The 11,889-nt window shown below is 44.0% G+C and overlaps 1 pseudogene; it reads left to right on the plus strand.

Annotated features, from left to right (window-relative positions):
* Nucleotides 1–8,491: 8,491 nt before the first annotated feature.
* On the plus strand, nucleotides 8,492–11,668 carry LOC120840543 (annotated as a pseudogene).
* Nucleotides 11,669–11,889: the final 221 nt, after the last annotated feature.

Here is an 11,889-nt window from a genome sequence, read left to right on the forward strand (position 1 = left end):
TAGATGGAAGGTTTTTTTTTTTTTTTTTGAGCCCATTGAAGATTTTTCGTCGTCCGAAATCACTACCGTCAAGGCAAAGTGCCAAGCCTACGGGAAAGTAATTCCTGTACCATAAACTTCCACTTAAGCTTCAAGCTTCATCTCAGCTCGTCTCAATGAAATGTGAAAAATATATTGCAGTATCAGTATTTCTGTGTTTGTATTTCTGCCCTCCCTAAGATGTATTCCTGGTTTTGTATTTCCGAAGACTTTTGCCTCTATTTACAATGTATTTCCAATACGTATCGCGGTACATTTTTACAGATATATTTTAGTATCAGTTTTTAGCTACTATTTTAATGTATCGCAGTATTTGTACTTCCAAATACATTTTGGAGCATTTCTGCCCGACCCTGGTTGTAACGTTGAGCCGCAAATTTGTTTGCGTTCAGCCTCTCGGATCGGTGAAAAGATACCCGAAGGAGGAAAAGTGTAAAGTGGTCATAACAAGTCCCCGTATCATTTTCGAATACAACGCACATATGGGCGGGGTAAACCTCGCGGAAATGTTGATAGAGCTGTACCGCATACTATTCAAGCGTTACAACATCTTAGACATTGCAGTGAACAATGTTTGGCTGCTCTACCACCCGGAGTGCTATCATCTGAGAGTGAAACCAGAACTTACTTTGAAGGATTTCAGATATCTAATTGCAGATGCCCTGACCAGAGCACACAAGCCAAAGCGTGGACGACCTTCTTGTCGCAGTGTGCCTGCCAAGAATATAAAATACCATGTCCAGCGCGACCTTCTGCGTAGGTGCGGTACGATGGTGTTAGGCATTGGCCAGTGTTTCCCAAGAAAAGATACTGCCGACAGTGTCCGAGTCGTCAGACATAAGTTCAGCGCACAAAATGTGGCATGCGCCTGTGTTTTGTTACTGGTAGGAACTGCTTCCTGCACATCCACCAGCAAACCTCGTAGATACCCGAACAGTACAATGCATCTCTCAGGATACGATAGCGTGTGGGCACGCGCAACGCAGCAGAGGCTGGTTGCACTATTTCTCTACGGGGAGCGGTGTCGCCGGTGCCAAGAAGCGCTCCGATTACAAACCGAAACCTAAACGCCGTCGAAGTTGTGCGATTTTTCAGAAAGCCGTAAAGTGCCGCGCGTGTGTTCTATCACTCTGCAAGTCATTGATTTAGTGTTTTTTGTTGATTTTCAGGAAGTTTCTAACTGAAACCAAGCCCTTAAACCAGGGTGTCCAACCGAAATTTTTATCGTTTCGGTTACGGTTCGGGTTCGCGGTTTTCGGTTCAGCTCTGGTTCAGTTCCGGGAAGTAAAAAATAACGGTTCAAACCGGTCTGAAAAGGTTCGAACCGCAAAACTGAGAATATATTTTCCGCGTTATCAGTTTGGTAGGTCGTTTAAAATGCCCTTTAAGGCTACAACTTTGCGTCGCAGTATTAAAAGTCGAATCCTGTTGTGCTCTTGAACCTAGGAATTAATTAAATGCATAAAATTATGAAATGGACACGTCCTCGCCATACATAATATGAAATCTAGTTCACAAAATACGCTTTACAGTATATATGATGACGACGCAACTGAGCTAAAAGCAAAATTATTTTGAAAATGCCAGGAAAGTTTTAGAAAAAACCCCTTCAGTCTACCTTTTATAAAAACGCTGAGCGGCAATCACAACACTTGCTTTCCTGACCAATATTGTTTACACTGAGCACCGTGATGCAGGCGAATAATCATGTAGAAAACAATGACCTTCGTACTCAGATCGGATCTGGCCTAAAGTAGCACGTAGCGAAGTAAATATTTTCAAATAGCTTGGCCTTTGAGGTTTGTTCTTGTCAAGATGGTGGTCAATTCAATTTGCAAATAAATATCACCCTTGCTATTTTTTACTTTTTTTCCTTAAATAGAAGAAAGTCGTACTTCATACTCTGCTCGACATAAAAGCTACTTATTTGGTCACTTTCTGACGGCCTGCATGTGCAATCGTCAGAGTTCTGCGGCTCGCCATTTTGTACTTTGTTTTCGTCAAGCCCAGAGTCCCAGACACATAAAATTCTTGTTCATCATATAAAAGGAGTAACAGACTTCTACATGTTTGATAAGTTCAATATGTATCAGGGTCACATATGTTATTTAAATCAGCTTCAAAATACAACATTTTTTTAAAGTTCTCCCACATCCCTTATACACGTGCCAATCGAGGATAAAAACGGCAGAAAAGATTTGCAAACATATTGTAGAAACTTTTACTAATGATGTATATCTCTAGGGTGATTGTCGTTTTATTTATGTTTCAAGTCTTCAGGTAGTAAATAAATATTTGTTATTGTCATCAATGAATTTGGCTGTATGAAGTTCACATAACCACTTGAGACCGAAACGGGAGGAAGACACTCGAGAATGCGCCCTCTGTTGAGTCCGCGGAACGCGCTTTTTTGTGCGCTGTTCTGCCGTGTGAAACAGCGGGTCGCTCGCTACGCCAAAAAAGGACTGTGTCCTCACATTATAGATCTGAAGGCAAAGACACGAAATGTGCAGAAAGAGAGCTAACAATTGATATTCTTCTAGATAATCCCATACAGGACGCCTTACTGCAAAAATGAATATATAGAAATGCAGGTTTTAAACGTAGACACATTTGTCTCAGCTCGATCTGGTTGGGTCGAAAACTTGAGACATAGAGACCTTTACCAACCAAGTTCTAAACATTTAGGAACCGGATGTTTCAATAGGTCGGGCTCTATAGCCATTTAACCATTGGAGTATGTCAATGGACTAGGGCAGCTGAAGTTCAGAAACGTCCGAGGACACCTAAGCAACTTCTTATAAGTTGTGAAGGCGAAATCACGAATGTCGCTCTTCTGCTCCCATAGTTCGTCTGCGGGGTAGTGGCGTGGACGGCCCCGTTTCGGCGTTTGCCCGAGCGGGCAAACTCTATGGCGGGCAGGCCCGCACCACCGCACCTTGCCGGGCCACTGCGTGCGCTGCGCCGCCATGGAGAGGGATTCTCTGGTAATGTTTCCTAAAACTGCGCCGCATGAGGGCCAATGGGAGCCACGTCCCTTGATGACATGCGCTAGGCAATGGGACCCAATTCATCAGATTTCAGCTACAAGCGACATTTGAACGGGGGAAGGTGCCATTTGGCGCGGCTTCAAAGCTGAAGGCGTCGGTTCGCTCCATGGGGCAGTTAATGCTTTCGCATTAAAAGGGAAGGAAGCAAACGACACACTATATATGGAAAAGAAGCTGCAGCTCTCCACGTGCAAATAGTCGCCCCTAATGAAAATACCGAACTGGTTTTGAAACGTCGGACCATTAACTGTTCAGGAATTGGTTGGTTATCGTCCGTATTTTCCTAATATATATGGAAGCAATGATGTTCACAATTACACATAAATATCGCGAAGAACAGACAATATATTTCTAATTTGGATCACATTTGGACATCGGACTGCACGAGCTCGAAACTTCGCGGAATACATTCTCGGAAGATTAAAGTTATATTCGGTTTTATATGCACTTGTTTTTGGTGCCTGATTTTACAACTCTGTGCTTTAATTGGTCATGCGCGATCTAGCTTTTTTTAGGCTGCCGCATATCATCGCTTGACTGCTGTATACTGTAAAGCCCTTTATTTCACCGGCCCCAGTTTTTCGCGAATCGTTCACAGAGGACATAATCGCCGCCACTGAATTTTGAGAATGCCAGACCCCTGCATTGAAACTCTTAAAGAAACTAAATTTTCGCGCGCCCTTAAGTTTCGCGAATTTTTTAATTCGAAATATTTGCGAAAATGAAGGGCTCGCGAGCAATAATCGTTTTACTGTATACTGCACAACTTTACAATTTAGACATCCCTTTTGCTAGACTTCGCTTCAGCTTAGAGAGGCATTGCAAAAAGGAAAAAGAAAACCAAATGCTGCTTCGAAAGGTGTGCCTATCCGTGTCATACACGAGCGTTCAGTGACGACATTGGTTGAGAGCGTCAGACAATGACAACCTAGATTTCTAGAGGAAGGACTGGCTGAATGCAAGCGACCACTTCTGATCCCTTCAATTCCTTGACTCTCACTCAAATTTTTGCTTAGAACACCCGTAAACTGGTGGGGCGGAGGAGGAGAAGGAAACTTCATTGGTCTTCCGGGATTAGGTATGGGGGGTGGTGGAGGAAGATCGCGCATGGTTGTTGCACGCTCATGTAGTTTAGGCTTTCTATTAGTTCAGACAAAGGTCGTCATCAACAAAAATATTTTGCGCAAAATTGTGAAATTATTTCACCTATTACGTTAAAAATACGCCAGATTGTGTTTATTTTATGTTTATCATGTTGCTAGACTCAGTCTTTAGTTAAAGCGAAGGTGAAGCAAATAAAAAAACGGCCTGAAATGCTTTACAGGGCCCCTTGAAGTAGAGACGCAGCCGATGCTGCAAGCGCGAGCGTGTGGTCCTGACCAGTGCTTGCACTGCAGGAACGCGCGTGCTTGGCAAGAACGCAGAAAGCCCGGAGCTCACTCTTTTAGCTTCTGCTACGCTCACACTTGAAACCGAGTATTGTGTTGAGAACACCACATTTAACCTGAAAACTGAACTGTTTAACATGGTTTGCACGTCACATCGTCGCAGTATATGCTAGTGGTCAGAAATTTCTTTTTGCTGAGAAAATCAAATCCTGCGGTGCACAATGCACACTGCAAGAGGTTTGTGTTCAGTGCAACTCATGAATTAAAAAAAACAAAAATTATTCTTTCTTGGCGCAGCGTCGTGAGGAAGGGCGAGATCGTCTGGCACCACGAAAAGGCACTTTCTGGCAGGAGTGATTCTGCAAAGGAAGTAGCTTTGCGGGATCACGCTGTCTGGTATGCGTCCAAAATGCGGAGTGGAGGAACCTTTACAACACAGTATGTTTTTAAAGCTCTCTCTCTCCCCCCCTTTTTTATTTTACGATGCTCCTCCGGAGAATACTTTTTTTCTTTCTGAGGGACTCCCTCCTCCATTTGGGGGTTCCAGTTCGAAAATTGTTAAAGGGACCATGAAATGACCTTTTTACTTTTGCAACGAAACTTTTACATTAAACCGTCAAAGTTCACTGAATGCCGAACAAGCATCCGTTTTCGTCTCGGTTTATTAACTTCTACACAAAAAATTAATGGAATATCGACTTTTTCTTTCTCTCCAACTGACCGCAAAACAAGCTGCGACGTAATTTTGACTCTCGTGACGTACCCTGTTTCCGGAACCGGAAGTTCTCTCGGTAGTAGGAGAATGGGAGCGTTAGCGGCAGTTAGCGGCGGCGAGTTGGCGGTGTGCTGGTAGGTTTTACTGCGCTGATGGTGCGGATGTCACCGATGTATTTTCTGAATCGGCGCCTCTCATCGCCGCGATAGCCATTGGCACATCGCAGCTGAGCGAGATTCAGTTAGATATATTGCGCTACAGCGACAGCATGGGACTAGTCCCATACGCCGGTATGCCTGTTGGGAAGTGCAGCGAGTCTTCCGGTGAAGACTCCAGAAGTCAATCCAACTGTCATTGTCGGAAAAAGGCGGCCCGTGTCAGTCGTTTGCAAAGCGACGTAGGTAGAGACAAATGGCCGCGGCGTTTTCCGCGGCCTCGGAGATGCAGGAGCGAGCCGGCGTTAAAAAAGATACTTTTGAACTACGAGTGTCAGCAAGAGCCACGTAAATACCTGTTCACACTCGGAGCGGGAGCGCGCGTTTGATGGAAGTGCTGTATTCGCGCTGTTGGTAAGCGCTTCGGGACTGTTCTTCTACGATTGCAACTCGATACTGACGCGACAGTCGGCAAAGAAAGGTTGGACCGGCATTGCACGTATACCTCCCACGAACCGTTATAGCTCGACAGTGACGTGCAGTCTGTCAGAATAAAAATGGCTTATTAATAACAAAGTGTACATACCGTGTTACGAAGGTAATCCATACGGCGTTTATTTGAGCTCTATTATCACACAAAACAAGAAGATAGAATCGACGAGAGTCCCTTTTCGACGACAGTGTTCGTCAACACTGCCTCGGAAAATAAGGGGAAGAGATTGACCTCACCCCTTAATATAAAATTGAGGTCAGCGATCAAAACACGGGAAGGGTCCACAAGGGTCGCGCGGGCATATTCCATTCAGCACGCCAGCCGGTCGTGGGCAGACGGTCTTGGCCAAGTACCGTCAAAGCAACGCTGCGCCGGAGTCGGACTGCCTGCTTCGCAGTGCCTGCTAGGCCCATCTGCCAAGTTCGCTTGGTCGCGGGTCGGTGAATTTGTGGCCGGTCTGGCTTTTCACGGGTGGTTTTGGATCCTGTGTTCTTGTTCGTCGTGGTTTGTTTCAAGTACTTTTTTTCTTGCTGCTTGAAGTCGGGACGCGCGAGAAGAACACGTCGTGGCCAAGTAACTGAGCCCAACGCTGTCGGCCTGTCGGCCCTACCGCCCCTGCTTTGTTTACCACACGATAGATGGCGCTTGGCTCTCAGCATTATCAAATTTGACAATTTTCGTCACATATCTAATTATGCTACAAAATGTGGATCGAATATTATTTAACAAAACTTTTAGGGAACATTTGCCGGCTATTTATTGTTTACGATCGCGGTGCTGGTGAGGTAGGCTCTTACCCAATAGGCGACGTGTATTCGGCTGACGTGCTGCGTTTCCGCGGATGCATCGCAGCGAAAAGGCAGAGAGCTTTCGAAGGAAAGAAGGCGCAAAAGAATCCAGTTTTCTTTTAAAAGTTCTATAGCGAATAATATTTTTAAGCTCCCTATTTTTGTGTTTTTGTGTTTCTTCTCACACCTTTTACTACGTGCGTGGATGAAATTCGATTTTAAAATCATTTCGTGGTCCCTTTAACATTAACCCTCCATTCCTTTTATTTTGCCCCCAAAAACTGTGAAGTTTAAACAAAACTTCGAGAATTTAAGCGGCTGCCTCTAAGGCCACTAAAGTCTTTCTTTTTGATGTATCCCTGCCATACACACTTGCAGTTTTAGTTATCGTCAGAATAATAAGCCATATTTAGTCCTTTCAATGCTTCTATTTTCAGGGACAACTTTCATGAGACAGTTCAGCCACAACGGAAACATGTTTGGCTGCCTCACTGATGTGTATATGTAACATGGTTTACGCAACAATCGCAGACGTTGATAGCTTCCAAAAACACCCATTAATATTTCTCTCCGCTCACTGGCAGACGCAGAAAAAATAAAGGAAAGAAATAGCTTTCCCCTTTTTAACTCGCTGTTAGAGCAAGCCGCGACGTGATCGGACGCTAATTGTATACCGCCAGAGTTCGGCTATTCTCGTCTTTGATTGAACACGAACCAACACAAATGCTTGGCGATGCTGGTTGTCATGAGCCCGAGCACTCGACCCGGGCTCTTGACAGTCGAGTACGTCCCAGTGTCACGTGACTCGCGGTGAAAGGTCGTGATGGCATGTGGCGTCACAGTGTCAACAACGCTAATACTTTGAAGTCGACTTGATACGTCACAGTGTCAAGTCGACTTAAATTGAGTACGTCATTAAAGTCTGTCGCAACTCAAGAAGGTAGGGCGAGGGAAAGGAAGGCCGGGTAGGAGGAAACAGGCGGAAAGCTGGAGATGAGACGGGGAACCTCGCTTTCTCTCCAACGTTTCGTCTGCTTCCTCCTCCCCGGCCTTCCTTTGTCTCGCCCAACCTTCATGAGTTGCATCAAACTATAATGACATTATCAATGTAAGTAGAACTTGATGCGGTGAGTCACGCGACTACGCCACAAGGCCACGTGACATGGCATTATTTGACAGCATATCTTGACACCATGACGTCACGTGACCACGCGACACATTACTAATTGTAATGCCAATACAAAAGCGCCACGAAAATCCACAATTTTTGAAACATTGCACTGAAGTATATGACAATTTGATCACTATATAGAAATAGAGCTGCCAATTTTCGCTTCTAGAACACTCATTTTGTAAGAAAGGAAAATTCGCGTGAACGGTTTCGAACCGGTTACCGTTATATTTTTTTACGGTTCAGTTCCGGTTCAGCTTCAAGATGGCGGCGAAGATTTCGGTTCGGGTTCAGTTCCGGTTCGGCTAAGAATAACGGGTCGGTTCCGGTTTTCCGTTCGGTTCGGTTCCGTTTCGACACTCTGCCTTCAACACAATAATAAAGAAAGTGAATTACTCAAAAAAATATATAATAACTTAATTATCCCAAACTTTAATATTTTCCTAAATGGGCCTCCTGCAGAGGGAAGCCGATTGGCTTCCCTCTGCAAGTTTGTAACCCTCACCAGGCGGCTGTCCATTTGAAAGAAACAGGTTGCCAGACGGTGGTTTCTTTCTCATACGCAGACAAATATTCTGATTTTACATTGAAGGAAATGCATCTCAGACGATCTATCTGAATATTTCAAGGCGAATTCTTAGCTGCATTCTTACTCCGATTAACCGTCCACACCAGGCCGTCTCGCAAAGTAATTCAAACTGTGGTCGGTGCCGTCTCGCAGGAACAAGATAGTCGTCCAAGCCGGTCCAATCAAGTTCGGCGAGGCGAAGATCAAATCACTCCAACCGAATGTGATCTACACAAACTGGGTCCACAAAGAAACAGCCCAACACCTCAACGACGACCAGAGTGAAGAGGTCCACGCTGCACAACACGACCCATGTGCACAGCACTCAGAGGGCGTTCAACTGCTGTTATAAGTTATCCGTCGAGGCCAAACTCTACGAATCTGCGGGCAGCATCACCGCCAGTGCTGTCACAAATTTCGATCTGAGAAAGTTCAACAGCGAATCTTACACTGAGACCGAGAAGTACTCGGTCAAGCAGGTCGTCGACGTGCCTCCGCTGAGGTTCGCGAAGATCGAGTGGGTCGTCAACGATGTTGTCAGGATGAGTGAACATATTTCGATAGTTGACGATAGTTTCCAGTTATGTTCGCCTATTCTAGATGTCACTATTGTCGCTGACGGATTGATGATTATAGCCGGGTGTCCCTTTCGGATCCATGATCTCCAGCACGATGTCGTCGCCCTCCTCCGTGACTTGGCGGCGCGTGCACCCCATTGAGGTTCAGGAGATGTCGAAGCGTCATCGAAAGAGAAGGATCGTGCTGGAGGCAAAACAACTGAAAGGCACTTCGTTCCATTCACATTTTCTCAGTACCTATGGTCAGTCGATGCTAGTGGCGAATTTAGAATAATAAATATTCTTACAACAAAAAAAAAAAGAGAGAAACACCTGAGCGGTGCAAGAACAGTGTCGTGTACTGTGCAGCCCCCCATGTTGAAAATATTTATAGTTTTTTTATAGAAAAACGACAGCATAGAATCGCGTCTTACATATACAGTTTACAACATCTATTTCCTAAAATTTGCCCATTTCTCGTAATTCATGTGGGGTCTGTGTATGATTCCCTTGAACTTGTATCTAAACACGTGTGGCACAAAGCACGCCACAACCGTAAACAAGCGACGTTGTTTGTTTGTTTTATTGTTAGCTTGGGAGGCCGTTTTCAAAACCAGAAACGTAGTGTAATTGTACTGTGCCCTGCACAAATCCGGGAATCAAACTTTAATGTTAAACACTGACTTCTGAAAAAAAAAATACATCTGGCGTCTTGTCTAGCTGATTGCATTGGGAGGTGTGCAGCATCTTCTCCGTGCCCGAAATATAGGCTGTTACTAAACATCCACAAACTTCAAAAGACTCACGTTTATTAACCTGCCGCATCATGTTTTTATCGGGTTCTGGATTGACGAACGTACAAGAATTCGTAAGTCATCAAAGTCCACTTGCAAAAAAAAAGGATAACAATTCACGGAAATGCCAAGTGAGGAATTCGGCTTAGGATAACATTGGCTGTACGACCAAAAGACCAAAAAGAAACACCTTACAAATCTTGTTTTTTGCTCAAGTTAAGGGTAGTATAGTTCATCTCTAATATTCGAAGTTTTTTCTAGCGTTTGAAATACGCGTTCAAAATATTTTGTGTATTTGGAATATAGTATTTACGTATGGGGGGGGGGGGGGGGGGAGGGGGGAGTGCGTTTGCCATTTTTATTTAAGTACTGAAAATTGAGTAAATAAAACGTCCCATACAAAATTTTGAGCCCGATTTTTTGCAGTCAAAAACGATATTTGACACTGCTCGAAATGGGAGTGAATTAAATTTAAAAAAAAATGAAACTTGCTGTTCATAAGGAACAGAAAAGACAGAAAAAATAGAGCGAGAAATGAGCGGGATTGGTACGATTACTGACTTTTCGGCTGATTGATTTAGTTTGTCAGACGTCGCATAACGACATATGTTCTTTAAAGATGCTTTATTGCTTTACTGAGCCTTTGATATTAAACCCATACTGAATAACGCATTGTGTTTGCTGACGCACCCACCTATCTGATAATAAACAAACTTTATTTTTTGAGCTATACTTTTTAGGTGTATAGAAATTGCTACGTATAAACTCCACTTTTTTTAATTTGAAGCAATCTTTACCGAGGGATATATTTAAGTCTAAGACGCTTAACTATTGGAACAACATGCATTTGCAAAAGTACATGAAGATGATCAAATACGTGTATTTGTACCTTGCATTTAAATATTTTTTTTTCTAAATATGTTATATCTGTATTTTCACAAGCTTCTTATCGAAGTATTTTGAATTTATATTTCGATACATTTTTACAGTATTTTTTCCATATATGTAGGTACGTATAACTAACATAAAAAACGCAGTATCATCAGTGTTTAGAAAAATCTAGATACGTAAACTGTTTCGAAGTGCCCGTAATATCACTACAAAAATAACGACCGTAATTTGAGCGATGAGAAAAGTTTTGCCCAGTTGGTGGGTTTCAATTCCGGCCCAGGAGACAGCAGTCTGACCGAGGCTTGACGTGGATAATACGCCGTGTAACCGTGTTTTTGGTTACGCGACCAATGAAGGTGTTTGATACTAATTCTCAATCCTTCGTTGGGACGAGCCAGATGTTCTTCGTTGTTTCGGCACATAAAATCTTCGTAATTGATTCAAAGAAACATTATCAAGATTATGATGGTAACAATATGTCCAAAAGTTTCGTTATCGCTTCATGTAGGACAATTAAAAAATAATAGAGCACAGAAAACAAAAAAATATCGGTTTTAACTCCGTTTTCTACATAGTCTTCGACGGCTCGATAAAGGCTTGGGGAGGCGAGTCTCGGGTTAATCTTAAGATAGCTTCGTATCCAGTCGGACTGCAGCACTGGCCGATAAGAGTGCCTACGGACAAATCACCCAAGAAGAAGCGGAATCATGACAAGGCAGGCCCTGCGTTCCTAAAACACTCAGCGGCAATAATAGATGATGTCTTCTCGTCCCATGACCCAGTTGGGGGCACGTTTGTGGTTTGTTTCGATACGAAAGTTAAGGGCGTGTACATGTGGTTCCACCGCGTGAGCAACCTGCGGGATTCGCTACTGAAGCGGGTTCGACGAGGGGTGCTGCAGTTCACCGCCGGCGGAACCTTTTCGAGCGTCTACGGTGCCGAAGCTCACCTCAGAGTGTCCCAGTACGCGCTGATGGACAAGGACGGGCAACCCTGGAAATAACCAACCGCACGCTACCTTTGAGTGAGTGCCAAGAAAAAGTTGGCGCTTTTCAATAAATCATTTTATTTTGCGAAATGTTGGCGATCAGGATTTGTTTTGTTGCACTCTCGTGTGTCAAAATGGTAAGGTGTTCATTCAATAAGCAAAACGCGTATGCAAACATGCAGTCCCGAAGTGGCGCGCCGCATGCTGATAGGAGGTGCGAAGCGGCAAGTGGCTAGAGCGGTACATGACTTCAAATTTTAGATCCTTTTCATTGGATCAAACTGAGCGTGTT

Source organism: Ixodes scapularis, unplaced genomic scaffold (genome assembly GCF_016920785.2).
Source record: "Ixodes scapularis isolate PalLabHiFi unplaced genomic scaffold, ASM1692078v2 PGA_scaffold3__209_contigs__length_174095766, whole genome shotgun sequence".
Taxonomy (NCBI): domain Eukaryota; kingdom Metazoa; phylum Arthropoda; class Arachnida; order Ixodida; family Ixodidae; genus Ixodes; species Ixodes scapularis.